Below are 14,282 nucleotides of genomic sequence, written 5' to 3' on the forward strand. Positions count from 1 at the left end.
GTAGAAGGGAGGATAATATTCAAGCATGCATTTGCTTTTTATAACAGCAATTTGCATTTATACCTCAACTTTCATCCCAAAGGACAGCAAAGTGCTTCGGTAACTATATACTAGACAAATTGCACCACAGAAATGCCGCCGCCTCAGCAGCAACACATATAATGCAGACAGAACACTTCACAACAGTGTGGGAAAGGGAAATTTTTGGTCAAGAGCAGCAGAGCGTCGTGGGATCTAATATCAATACAAAGTTGACAGAAGCTCTATTTTAAGGACTGATTCAAAAAAATCACCACACCATAATCTATATAAAACTAAATTTATCTAGCTTGCAAGGATGAAGGATTAACTGGACTCTCCTAGGTTTGAACCTGTGATTTCGCAGAGTCTAAGTACAGTATGTCAGATTTATTATCAGACACAGCTACTTAGGCTATGTCTAAGAGACATTCCTCTTCCGAAAGAGGAATGTAAATGAGCCCGATCAAAAATGCAAATGTAGCGCAGATTTACAAATCTCAAGCTTCATGTGCATAATCACGTGAGTGCGCTTTTTTTAAAAAGGTTTTTTTGAAAAAGTAACCACAGTTTAGATGGGGTTCTTTCAGAATAAAAAAGAAACCTTACACCTCGTTTTTTCAGAACAGGTTCTTTCAAAAAATGGTTTTTTCCCCCCGAAAGAACCCCGTCTAGACTGCGGTTTCTTTTTCAAAAAATCCTTTTTCAAAAAAGCGCACTCATGCAATTATGCAAATGAACGTGAGATTTGTAAATCTGCGCTACATTTGCATTTTCGATCAGGCTCATTTACATTCCTCTTTCGGAAGAGGAATGTAGTGCAGACATGCCCTTATTTAAGTAAGCATGTAAGAGTATGTACCTATCATACCAATACCCTTCTATGCCAATCTTATTCTTTTCCCAATGAGGCAGGGAATACTGAAAGATTGAAATCCAGTTCTTTCCAGCATTTTCCATCTCTCAGTACTAACTTCACTCATAATTAAACATATTTTAAAAGCAGTAGATTTCTGAGTGAGTCGTGGAGGTGAAGTGTATGCAGCCAAAAGGAAGTAGGGAATAGGACAAAGCTTGTTCGGTCCCTAGTGCCCGCCGTCAGCTAATCCTGAGGGGAAGTGTCAGCATCAGCTTGGAGGAAGAAGTTAGATTCCACAGTAAGAGTTATTGCTTCATAGAGAAGAGGGGAAATGGAAAACAAGATAAAAATACAATAGTCTTATCTGGAAATCTTGAATGTTTACATGATCAGAATTGAGACTTAAAATTAAACTTTTGTTTACCTAGCTCCTTAAATCATTGTAGGTCATTCTTTTTAAATGTTTAAAGTTATTTCCCCACACTAGTACAGTAGCTAGGAAAAAATTAAAATGAACATGGCCAAGCCTAATCAAAATGTAACATGGAGCCTGGGATAACCAACTCATTTGAACTTAACTGTGTCCCTACCTGGGGCACCAATTTAGCAAAGAATTTAAATATATACATAAAGTTAATTACGTGTTTCACACCTAATGGTGGCCTATGCGTAAGTATTTTGCTGAACTTACTCCTCCTATACCCTGAAGTCAATGGAACTGAGAGAGCTCAACACTTAATGGGCTTAGACCAGGGGTGAGCAAAAGCCTCTCAGCAGGCCGAATCCAGCCCCACTTGGGCTCTGATCCGGCCCGCAAGGCAAGTCCAGGCCCCACCCCCTAACCAGTGTGTGCTGCGGGGGAAGGAGCTCGGCCCCACCTCTCCTCCCCCCGTGCAGCCTCTGAAGACGAGGCAGCGCTGGAGCTAAGGCTCCTCAACTGGGCCAGCCCCGGAGGTGCCGCTACCATAGCCACACAGTCTGGGCCTGGCCCAGGAGCTTAGAGGTGCTGCTGCCACAGTGCCTTCGGGGACAGCTCCAGGCCACATGGGCGCAGTAGCAGCACCTCTGGGGCTGGCCCCGGGCCATGGTCACGCATCTCTGGGTCGGCCCCAGGGTGTGTGGGCATGGTAACAGTGCCTCTGGGGCCAGCGTACCTCTGGTTTTTGGGGCGGCCTGGGGATGCATGGTTTCGGTGCCTCCAGGGCTGGTCCCAAACTGCGTGGCCGTGGCCGTGGCACCTCTGGGGCAGCCTGGGGCACCTCTGGGATGGCCTGGGGTGCCTCTGGGGTTGGCCCTAGGCCGCATGACCATGGCAGCGGCACCTACAGCCTCTGGAGTGGCCTGTGGCCATGGTGCCAGCCCCTGGACTGTGTGGCTGCGGCAGTGATGTCTCCAGCCTTCAGGACTCCGTGGCTGCGGCAGTGTGACTGTAGCTGTTGCTGCAAAGGGGCAAGAAGCCAGCAAGTAGGATAGGTATGGGGGTGCAGGATTTGGGGGTGCAGGATTCCCCCTCATGCCCAGACCTCCCCTACCCCAATCCAGTCACTTTGCTCCCCTCCCCCCAAGACCTGGCACCCTCACTTGCTCCGACACTCTCCCTTGTTCTTGCACCCTCTCTCCTGGCCATACACTGCACCCTCCCTTGTTCCTGCTCCCTCCACCTGGCCAGACACGCTACTCCCAGCCTGCTTCTGCACCCTCCCTCCCTCCCAAATCCTGCACCCCCATACCTATCCTACTTGCTGGCAGCCCTGTCTCTTGCACTGTGCCCCTCATTGTTGTCCCTACCCCAGAGCCTAACGGGATCCATAAAATCCACTAACTCTAAAACCCCAGAAAAGTAAATCTGGTCTATGGAAAGCCCTGAACCTCAGTTCCCTCCTTCCCTTCCCCTCACCCTGTGAGGCTGGGGCACCAGAGGAGTGAGGTGTCTCAGTTGGGGCCTCATCAGTGAGTGTTGGAGGATTTTGTTGCTTCTCACTTGTGTGGTCCCCAATTGATTCTTTTTGGGTCAGTGACCCCACCCAACCCTGACATAAATAAAGAAAATATTGAAACCTTTTGTGTTGGACATGATATTTTACTTTATTTAAAATTAAGTTTGATAAACTAACATGAGAGTTAAAACGCTTCATCTATTTCATAATTTAAATTAAACGGTTCTCACTAGCAGCAGCTGGTTCAGAAAATAAGGTCACCGGACCCAGCAGGGTAGTTCTCAACCCCACCCCTTCCGCCTAAGGCCCCGCCCCTTCCAGGTCGGCCCACAACCACTTCCAAAATTTGTGAAGTGGCCCCCCTTCCAAAATTATTGCCCACTCCACCTTAGACCCTCTATCCACCACAATTACATCAGTTATATTATTGAACAATGACCACACTTTAAATAGACTGTAAAAGCCAACTAAGGGATCTGGATGCCTAATTAAAAACTTAGTGTCCAACTCTCCTAGTCAGCTTGAAAATTCTCTGCTTTAAACTTCTATTTTGAGAGATGCTGGGTTGCTGTGGTGTTCTCCACATTAAGTGCAGGAAATTTCTCTCAAACCAGTAGCATTTTTCATGAGGGAGGAAACATTTAATCATGGCCACTGTACAGGCTATAAATCTAACTAGTAGAGTTTAATAGAGACAATTGTAAATGTTGTTCTAGCAATTAACTCATTTTACTTTAACCTTCTAGTAACCACACAGTCAGTGTCTGCTGAAATGTAGGTACATAAAGACCTACCTGGTATATGAACACTGAGGTTCAATACAGAGAGATGCCCAGAGCCCCCTATAAAGTGCTACAAGGAAGATTTCTCTTCTGCCCATCTAGGAAATTATAAGACCCTCATCACTGTAGTATCTGACAACCAAGATGAGAAGCAGAGATCAGAAGGTATATACAATACTAAGAGGATCCAGGCTCTGATCAATATAAAGGATGTTCCATAAAGATCTCAGAAACTGAAGGCAATACAAAAAATAACTATTCTGAACAAGCTGCAGCTTGGTTTATAACAACTAATATTTTTTATTTCTAGCAAGGGTTAATAATGCTTAGTTAAACAAGATCTGCCATGGTCTGTACTGGTTGGTTAGCCAGGATCAGTGTTGTGTTAGCTAATCTGACTCTTCATAATAGTGTTGAAACACAATAATATTTTCTAGTGAAGACAAGTCCCATTATGTTGTTGCCACTTCTGCCATACAAATTATATGTGCGTTCTCTTTGTGCATTCTTTCATCTTTGCAAGGAGAACGAACTATAAATCCATATGTGAATACAAACTCACCATCTTCACTGTGTGACACTATAAAATATCGTTAACCTTGGAAAGTTCCCAAGCTGTGGACCATGGATCACTGGCATGTACCTCATGGAACACTTACGGATGGTCCACAGAGAACTAAGGTAGCTACAAAGGGCTGACCCCACTTCATTTTTAGTTGTTGCCATAGCTAGTATTCAGATTCTTCACTGAAAAGACACGTCAAAACACCTGTAACAGCACCCGAAAACAAGGAGAAACCAACCTTGCTGCCTTATAGAGGCCACTCCTGCCAAGCAGGAGGACAGGGAAGTGGTTTATCCTCAGGGGCTAGAATGACCTGCCACTAGCACAGGGTGGGGAACCTTTTTTTGGGTCAGAGGCCACTGACCCACAGAAAAATCAGTTGGGAGCCGCACACAAGTGGAAAGCAAAAAAAAAAAAAAAAAAAAAAAAACACCAAAATCCTCACTGACGTGGCCCCCAACTGAAAAGCAGAAAGAAACTCCACATTCTCCTCACACACCAGAGCCTAGAGGGGCCCAGACTAGTAGATGTTTTGTGCTCCAGTCCCGTGTGGGGTTGGGAGCTGGAGTGCCAGCACAGGCTCCCCAATGCTAGGGGAGGAGCCCTGAGCCTCAGGGGCCAAATGCAGGCAAGCAAAGGGCCTCTGGACCCCACCTCTGCAATAGCAGAAGAATGCCCAGGAGGGTAATGGAAAGAGGAACAAGGTTGCCAGACTCTAAGCAGCAGGTGAAGGGCAGGCACTTAGTGGCTAGACAGCATCTGCAGGAGAGAAGGGAACCAAGCACCAGCAAAACATCAGCACAGGGAGAGAAGACACGGACCAGACTGCAAATCAGCACATGCAGGGAAGCCTTGGTCGGAGTTCTATAGAATTCCTGAGACTGAAACCATTTTAAAATAAAGTTAAATAAATGTGCACAAAAGATGATTCGCAAGTTTATGAAGATAGGTAACAGAAGCCTTCCAGTCATTTAAGAATTCCCTAGCGTGATTGTAAAATGCCAACGGGAATACAGTATATATTCCCTATATAAAACTATGCAAACAGAAAATTAAGGATGCATAATTAAAAGCTCTAAAGCAGGAAATACGAAAGTTAAGAATGAGCATGCAACCATAGCTCTACCACTTGTGTATATTTATGTGCATGAGACTAGAGTTACATGGAGTTTAGAGTGAGACTAGGATCCTCATGCAGCACACAGTCAACCTGTGGAACTCCTTGCCAGAGGATGTTGTGAAGACCAGGACTGTAACAGGGTTCAAAAAAGAACTAGACAAATTAATGGAGGTTACGTCCATCAATGGCTATTAGCCAGGATGTAGGAATGGTGTCCCTAGCCTCTGTTTTTCAGGGGCTGGAAATGGATGACAGGAGAGAGATCAATTGATCATTACCTGTTCTGTTCACTCCCTGTGGGGCATCTGGCATTGGCCACTGTTGGAAAATAGGATACTGGGCTAGATGGACTTTTGGTCTGACCCAGTACAGCCGTTCTTATGACATATATATATTCTCAGTGTACATAATATAATAGGATATACTTTTCCTGCACATGTAGCACCTAAGGAGTTTCACTTGTAAGCCTCTGAAACAAAGCTACTTGCAAAAAAACTTCATAATGTGTAACAGTATATCTAGAAATACTGGATTATTCCATTCTATGCACTTTGGGAAGTACCTAAGTTTAAGTCCCTCTCCTGTCAGCCATATAAATTATGGAGCTGCTCAGGTATGTCAGCGGGTACATCTACACTGCAGCATTTTTCCAGAATAATGGCCGTTATTCCGGAAAAACAATACTTGCGTCCACACTGCAATAGCATTATTTCAAAAAAACCTGAAATAATGGAGGGCTCTTTCCAACGGCGGTAAACCTGATTCTATGAGGAATAAGGCTTTTTCCAAAAAAGTAAGAGCTCTGACAGGACTATGCCAGGGCCAAGGGTGGAAAGCATGGTCCCTGGGCACCTTTGAGTCCCTGTGAGGCAGGGCCCGCTGTCCAGGCCACACATGGCCTTGCTCCCAGGACATCACTGTCCTCTGGCCCGAGGACTGTTGCCCTCACCTCATTGATGAGGGCAAGGCCTCGGGGATAGGGTGTCCATAGATGACTGACCAAATCTCTTAATTCTCCCCAGCGGGACCAGCTGTGACTGTGGGGGATCATCACCAGCTGATCCAGCCACCTGACTCCGAGGGAGCCGCAGGTGCCGGAGGGTCCATGAGGACCTAATGAGGGAGTACATGTCCACCCTCTGGGACATGCAGTAAATGCTGGCTCAGAAGATCTGGGATGATGCACAATGGCGGGCCCAGATGCGGACCGAGCTGCTGCAGCAGGGCCGCAACATCTGATGGCGTACCCAGCTCCTGTCCTTGCACCCCCCATCCATGCCTGTCTCTGCCCCCCATGCCAGTCCTTCTCCCCCTGCTATGCCTGACCCTGCACCAGCCTCCCCTCCTGCCTATCCCACTGTTCTCCCACCCCCAAGGTTGCCGAGGTCCCCAGATAAGAGGTTTAACTACCACCCAAATCACGTACCAGTCTCAGCCACAGCTCTGAGCCTCCCCTCCCCATATCCAGGTTCTCAGCCCCCGCTCCTCCCCAGTTACCTTTATTACAAAAAAACAAAGACTTATTTTTTTGAAAACAAAGCTTGTTTTTATTGCGTGTTCAGGGAAGGGAGGAGTTATGGGAAAGGCAGAGGGGCAAGGCACAGGCCCCTAGTGGGGAGGCCTGGGGAGAGTTACTGGGGTCCTTCAGAGAAACTCGTTCTCAGGGACTCCCGGATGCGCACCCCCACTTGATGGGCTTGGTGGATGGCAGCTGTGTGCAGCTGCTCAAAGGCCCGTCCCTCCCCACCGGCCTCTGCCCCCCACTCTGAAAGGACGGCCTCACCCTTCCTCTCCACAGTGTTGTGGAGAACAGAACATGCAGAGATTACCTGGGGGATGTCGTGCTCCCCCACATCGAGGCGGGTGAGGACCCTGAACCACGCCCTAAGGCCCAAAGGCGCATTCTGCCTGGATGCGGGCCCTGCCCATGCAGACATTGAAACAGTCCCTGCTTGGGTCCAGGTGGCCGGTGTACGGCTTCATCAGCCACGGCATGAAGGGATAGGCTGCATTCCCCCGTGCACAGAGGCTTCTCCATGTCCCAGAGGACATGCGCTGGGGGAAGAATGTGGCAGCCTCCCGCTTCTAGTAGAGGCTGGAGTTTCTGAACACCCGGGCGTCGTGCACCTTCTCCGACCAGCTAAAGAAAATGTCCCTGAACTGTCCGCAGTGGTCGATGAGGGCCTGCAGGACTATCGAGAAATATCCTTTTCTGTTTACGTACTGGGCGGCACAGTGGTCGGGGGCAAGGATGGGGAAGTGGGTTCCATCTACCTCACACACAGACACACACCTTCACAGCTGGGGAAGCCCAGGACAGGAATTCTGGCCGCGATCGGTTCGAGGTCTCCCAGGTGGACAACCCTGGGCAGGAGGACGGTGTTATTGGCCCTTCCCACCTGCAGAAGGAAACAAAAACACGACACAGAGAATCAAAGGGGATGCCTAAGCCCTTGGGAGGTCCCCAAGACCTCCCCCCCCCCCCCCCACCTTATACAAGCACCCCAGGAGCCACTTCCTTTGAAGATTCCTTCCCCCTGCAGGGCTGTGTGAGGATGAAACTGCAGAACCCCCCAGGCACAGGGCTTCCCTCCACCCCTTCCAGCCCACCCCCCAACACTCCATTCCCCCTTTTCCTAAGGTCCCCCTTTCCAGTACTCCTCCCCCCACTCCCAGGGACTGCAGCCCGAGAGTGCCTTACCTCCATGAGGAGCGCCCCGACGGCGGACTTTCCCACGCCAAACTGGCTGCCCACAGACTGTTAACTGTCTGGCATGGCGAGCTTCCAGATGGCGATGGCAACCCAGTTCTCCAGGGACGTGGCGGGCCACAGGTGGGTGTCACATGGATGGAGAGCAGAGGCAAGCCAGGCACACAGCTCCATGAACGTCTCCTTCCTCATTCTGAAGTCGTGAAGCCACTGCTGGCCGTCCCACCGCTCAATCACCAGCTGGTCCCACTAGTCGGAACTGGTATCCAGCCTCCAGAACTGTCTCTCTACCATGGGGTGCGGTTGCAAGGGGATTGCTGCCGCACACAGACAGAGGTTCTCAAGGATGAGCTCGGAGCAGAGCTCATGCAGGGACACGAAGACAGCAGGAATGCAGCATGGCAGTATGGGGCCATCGCGTGTCCAGAGGCAGCTCTGGCACCATGGCAAAGAGTGCTGTGGTGTCCTGAAGCAGGGCAGCCCGAGCATGCACGACAACTGCTTTGCTGTCCTCGGAGAGATAGGCAAGCAAGCAGAAGAAGCTGAGAAAAGAAGCTTGCAGTCTAGACGTAGCAGAGTGTAACTCTGTCCAATGGATATTACAAAAGTGCACAGGAATCCTCTCTCACCTCCGCCACTCCTTACAAGAGCCACAGAACTGCTCCCCTGCCATGCCAGGACTTAAAGTATCTGTAAGAGCAGAGGGAAGAGCTCCAAGGAGCCCTTGTGCAGAGTGGCTGAGATGTGACAGAGTTTAAGAATCTTCCCTCAACCCCTCTGACATATGAGGTCTGCAGCCCTTTCTCCAGCTCCAGGTAGCCCCTATCTCTTTCCAGCAGTATCTTTCTCTAGTGTTTATGACCTAGCTGGTCATGACATGCATTTACAGCAAATCCCCTCTCCGCTGCAGCCTTTACAAGCTTTAAAGACTGATATAAAGTGCATACCTTTATACATGATTTTCTAAGGCTCATTATTTGATCAGGTCAAAGCCAAAAACTCATGCACTTAGCCACCATTAAGGCTATTTCCATGCCAGATCTTAGCGTACAGCTCCTCCCCCCCCATCCCACCCGCCCCGCCACTTAAGTTGTAAAGCTGTTCAAAAGAAGGAAGTAAAAAGTATTTTTCTCTCCCCTCGTACCCAAACGGATGAAATGTTTTGCTCAAGTTTTCATAAAAGAAAAAATCTGGCCAGAGAACTGATTCTCCTCTCTGTTGCACTATTTTAAAAACTCAATTTGTACTGTGCAAACTTTTAGCAGATACCAAGACACTGTTACATTTCTGTTTGATTATAGGTAACTCAATTGACATCAATGGAGCTCCTTTCAATTTACATAGCTGGGGGATCAGAATCCATCCTAATAACAGGAAAACTCCAGCTACTCAAAATTAATATTGTAATTTGGAAACCTTTATATCTCTTTAGCAACAGTGGTCACTGCCATTCCACTGTTACCTTATAACACAAAGCAAAAATGAACAAGCTCCATTCAAATTAATTTCTTTGTTAAAAAACGGTTGTTTTCAAAAGAGGTTAAAAATGTTTCTCTCACGAAAGTCAGCGGTTTTGTAAAATTCCAAACTGTTAAGACAGATTTTCCTTTTTAAATATCTTTGGTCAACTTAGTAGATTTCTGCCCTTGTGAGATATTGATAACATTGGACCAACACCTCACCCAACAACTCTCTGAAAGAGAACATCTAGACATTAAAGAGAGAATCACACCTAAAGGGACTTACAAATTCTTCAGTCTTTGTCAAATCTAATCTAGCCAGAAATTATATACAAACATATCATCTTGTTTGCATTTCATACTCAGGTTAAAACAGATTATATAGTAATATTTGCTAGCATTTCTTAGTCATGTTATCTGTTGCTTTTGGGAGATGTTCAAAATCCTGCATTTAAACATCTTGGCCCTCCTGCCTTAGTTTTATTTGGTTCTTGCTCTTACTTTTCCTCCAAAGTTCCATATCACAAATCTCTGCTCTGCATTTTTGTTATCTTCAATTATGAGCTCCATTTCCCTCAATGTCTCTTTTCCGGATACTCACTCTTCCCTCCCTTTCTGATTTATCCTCTTGTTCTTTTTTTAGTTGTTGGGGTTTAGTTCCCATTGGTTTTTATTTCTGCAACAATATTTCAGCCCACTCTGTACACACAATCTTCTCATTTCACGCGGACCAGGTTACAATCTGGTTTCATACGGGGCTTTTCTTACCCTGAGTATCCCAAAGCAAAGTGCTAGACACTTCAGGTCAGATCCTTGCGACTATCATTTCTTCCCCCATTTCTTGGGGGAAGACAGCAAAATATGGCTCTAAGTCTTCGTGGTTCACTGATCCTTGAACAGCCAGGCTGGTGCCAAAGAGTAGGCTCCTCTCGTTGCCACAGCCTCCAGAGTCATTCCAGCAGCCATGGATTGGCCATACCCCCTTTTCTCCTAGTTATACTGCATATAAGTTGGACTGTGAGGGAACTACAGAAAAGTAGACAGGTTCTAGGATACTGGAGGATTCCTCTATGCAGTGGGAGGACTGAGCTAATGTCTTAAGCTAGCTTTAAGTCTGCTTTGTGCTGCCAGAGTAGCAAAAAGCAAATTTAACCACACCATGGATTTAGCCCAGTGACTGTTACCACTTTGGGACCATCCATGATTTATAGATTTATTGTACTTTGGAATAAGTTCCTTTTTCTCTCAAAAGTATAATAATCTACAAATTGCTCAAATTTTCAGAGACCATTTCCCCAGAAAACAACAGGACAGCCAACAATCCACCCACCCTCTCTTCATCTCACTACTGACCCCAGATGGGAGAGCCAAGTGTGGATTGCTAGAGAAGGAAAGGGAGCTTTACTCATTTCTCCTCCTTTCTTTTGGAGAAAGAACTGGGTTCTTCATCCTCTTCCCGAACCCCTTAGATATCAGAAAGGCATGCAAACTAGATTTCCTCCTCCATTACAAACAAACATCCTATTATCAAGTCCTACACAAAAAGACACCTTAATGGGATAGCATGCTACTGAGAAAGAAATATATTTTTAATGGTGAAGCAAGCAGTTCCTTCTTTTGCTTGCAAAGTTGAATTCAGGGGAAAAGAAAAACAAAACAAAACACAAAAATGCTTATTCATGGTTTGAAACCCAAACTAGACTCTGGTACAAGTACCCATTTAAAAGTAACTTCCAGTATACTTTTAAATGGGTCATCTGAAGAAGTGGGTGTTGCCCACGAAAGCTCATGATACCATCTACATGTACTATAGTGATAGAAATGTAGCCGTGTTAGTCTTGGTGTAGCTGAAACAAAATACAGGACTATGCAGCACTTTAAAGACTAACAAGATGGTTTATTAGATTATGAGCTTTCGTGGGCGAGACCCACTTCCTCAGATCAAATAGTGGAAGAAAATAGTCACAACCATATATACCAAAGGATACAATTAAAAAAAAATGAACACATATGAAAAGAACAAATCAAATTTCAGAACAGAAGAGGGATGCGGGGGGCTGTGAGCTAATGGTATTAGAGGTGATAATTGGGGAGGCTATCTTTGTAATGGGTAAAATAGCAAAGGCTTACAAAGGCTAATTTTGTAATGGGTAAGATAGAAAGGATCAATGCCCAAAAAACAGATATTAGACAGGATCACAAAGAAAAAACAGTTTCTTGCCATTTCAACCAGAAAGGACACTGTCTCAACGACTTAATTACCTGCATCCTGCTTCAGAAGCCTTTTAAATCTGCACTTGAAAGGGAATCCTCTGAACTGTCATTCATGCTAAAATTCGACACTCTATGCTTGGGTCTCAACAAAGACTCTGGCTATCTTACCCATTACAAAGATAGCCTCCCCAATTATCACCTCTAATATCATTAGCTCACAGACATTTACCTTCCCCCCCTCCCCGCATCCCCCTTCTGTTCTGAAATTTGATTTGTCCCTTTCATATGTGCTCATTTTTTTTAATTGTATCCTTTGGTATATATGGTTGTGACTATTTTCTTCCACTACTTGTTCTGAGGAAGTGGGTCTGGCCCACGAAAGCTCATCATCTAATAAACCATCTTGTTAGTCTTTAAAGTGCTACATAGTCCTGTAGTTTGTTTCATCTACATGTACTGTTATTCTTTAAGGTGCTACTAGACTATTTGTTGTTTTTTAAGTTTGTCCACTATACTGTTTCCTTCTCTGTATACCACCATTAGGATTTTCCCCCCTAACTCAAGTAATTGTCAATACAGGCAGTCCCCGGGTTACATGGATCCGACTTACATCAGATCCCTACTTACAAACGGGGAGAGGCAACCCTGCACTAGCTGCTTCCCCCCAGCAGACCAGGGAGACATGAAGCTAGCGCCCCCCCCCCCCCCCCAGCAGACCAGGGAGACGCGGAGCGGCTTTTCTCAGCAGACACCTCAGCTTGAGAATAAAGGACTGAGGGAAGTGAGGTGTGGGAGAATAAAACTGAGCTCTGGAGAAATGTTTGGCTAGAGTTTCCCCTACAATATGTACCAGTTCCAACTTACATACAAATTCAACTTAAGAACAAACCTACAGTCCCTATCTTGTACGTAACCCGGGGACTGCCTGTACTATAATCAGGATCAGGCACAAACATATTCACTGTGGTGAAAACCACGACAAAGAAATGGTTAAAATCTTTGCAAATTCCTCATCTTCCTTAATTGCTCCCCTAATTCCCTGGTAGTCTAATAGACCCACAAATTCACTAGCAAGCTTCTTATTTTTGGTATACACACAAAGTTGGGGAGAGGGTTATGTCTTTGGCTGTTTACTTCTCAAACATCCTCATAATTTCCATCTTAAATGCCATACTTTATGCTTTCTGTTGGCTCTCTTCTGGTTTGATTTCCATTTTCTAAAGGACAATTCAGTCTGAATAACCTTCTGAAACTTCCTACTTAATCATGTGTTTCTTCTTGCTTTCCTGCTTACCCTTTTTTACTCTATTAGGGCATGGCTAAGTAGTATCCATGCTGACTAAAGATTTTAAATTTCCTTAATTTTGATTCTAGGATCTGTTTTATTAGCGTCCTAATTTTTAATGTAATTCCCTTTTCTAAAATGTAATGTGCAATTTAATGATTACATTGTGGGCTCCCTTATTTAGTGGCATTATCAACAATGCTCCTTCTAATCTCTTCCATCTGTATGTGGAATAATTTTTATGTGCACCAAGGCATGTGCGAATGTGCACCAGCAGGAGAAACAAAAAACGTAGCTGTGGGCACTGCGCTAATCAGTGGACAGCATTTGAATCTCTCCTGAGCAGCTGCACAAGATCACAGCTTACAGGAAACACTATCAGTATCTTTCACTATATCTGGGGCCTCTCTCTGCTCTGGAGCAGACTTTTGCCAGCTAGCTCTGCCTTTATATCTTACCTAGTTCAAAGCACAAGGACTTTGCCCCTCCCATCCATTCAACTGCAGTCAGTTAGCTTGTCTTTAGTTTGACTCATTCACTTTGAAGAGGCACAGATTTCAAAAGAGGCCAACTGAATAATTTAGTTTTATTACTTCTCAAAAGACTAGTCCAGAGATTAGTTTTCTTACATGCCCATAGAACAGCTACTACCCTAAGAAGTAGTCAGTAGCTTCTGAAATATCTATTTCAAAGATCAGGATTTAAATCCCCAAATTAACTCTGCACTTTTGGTTCAAAAAGTTTAATCACAGCATTAAAGTATCCACTTGTGAACTGTGTAGGTGTAAGGACCAGCCCAGAAACTGAGCCAGTTGCTGACACCACCTTCTTATTCCTTAGATGGCAGGAATCAATACTTCAATAATGGTGAGCAACCAGAGGTGACAGTAAAACAGGTGTGCCCTGGAGCGCAGCTCTGGCAAGAGCCAGCAGGGAGCTATTTAAAGAGCTGGCATACACCTGGGTTGCAATAGGACAGCACTTGTAAGAAATTTTAAGTTACTTTCACCGCCATGAGCAACTGCTAATCAACCTTTACGTTATTCGGTGGTTCTATTACAGCTAATAGAGAGTTGTGTTGGTTTTTTTTAGTAGAGACCACACCGATTACTTCCAACAGGAAATAAACAGTTTGCTTCCTGGCCAAGCATTCAGAAATGCAGCATTTTGAGAGTGCTGCCAGCTGGCAATCTTTAGAAAAATAAGAGGACATCAAAATGTCCAGAAATGTAGAGCTCTGCAGTTAGTTTCCTTAACCTTCCCCGCATGCCACCTAATTCTTAACATGGGCCTAGAAAGCCTAATTCTGTTCTCAGTTACCATGGTGTGAAT

General features: G+C 45.6%; 1 protein-coding gene across 2 annotated transcripts in view; it reads right to left on the reverse strand.

The window, feature by feature from the left end:
• RGL1 (ral guanine nucleotide dissociation stimulator like 1) overlaps nt 1-14,282 on the reverse strand; it is a 149,943-nt gene that overhangs the window by 100,040 nt on the left and 35,621 nt on the right. The gene's annotated exons all lie outside the window — the stretch shown is intronic.

This window comes from Pelodiscus sinensis, chromosome 9 (genome assembly GCF_052426305.1).
Source record: "Pelodiscus sinensis isolate ZL-2025 chromosome 9, ASM5242630v1, whole genome shotgun sequence".
NCBI classification, from domain to species: Eukaryota; Metazoa; Chordata; order Testudines; family Trionychidae; genus Pelodiscus; species Pelodiscus sinensis.